Genomic DNA, 439 nt, shown 5'->3' with positions numbered 1-439 from the left:
CTATTCATTCGCAATTCAGATTGTGAATTATTTCCCCGGTATAAATACATGGAAAATGTAGATTAAGTACTACTCTCCCTACAGCTTAATCTAATATTCTCTCCTCTTTGTCTTCTTTCTCCTTTGTCTCTCCTTCGCTTCCTCGCAGACTTAGTACCGCCAGTAAATTACTAGACCCATTATCTAAATACACTTCCGAGCAAAGTTCACAAAATTCGATATTCGCCGTTGCTCTGTAGATAATCATGAAGTGCATAGTCGCATCCATGAGCCCTCTTAATTGGCAACTACCACTTTGCTTCACTGTGTCTGCACCTGAGTCAACAGCGTATCATGGGGGAGTTCGTCTTTAACTTTAATCTGCATGATGGGTCTTATTTTCCCCATTGGGTCTCTCATCGGCCGTGCTTCTCTTGTAGGACTGTTGATATCGGATTTC

This window comes from Penaeus monodon, chromosome 21 (genome assembly GCF_015228065.2).
Source record: "Penaeus monodon isolate SGIC_2016 chromosome 21, NSTDA_Pmon_1, whole genome shotgun sequence".
Classification (NCBI taxonomy): domain Eukaryota; kingdom Metazoa; phylum Arthropoda; class Malacostraca; order Decapoda; family Penaeidae; genus Penaeus; species Penaeus monodon.
This window is presented reverse-complemented; position numbering follows the sequence as displayed.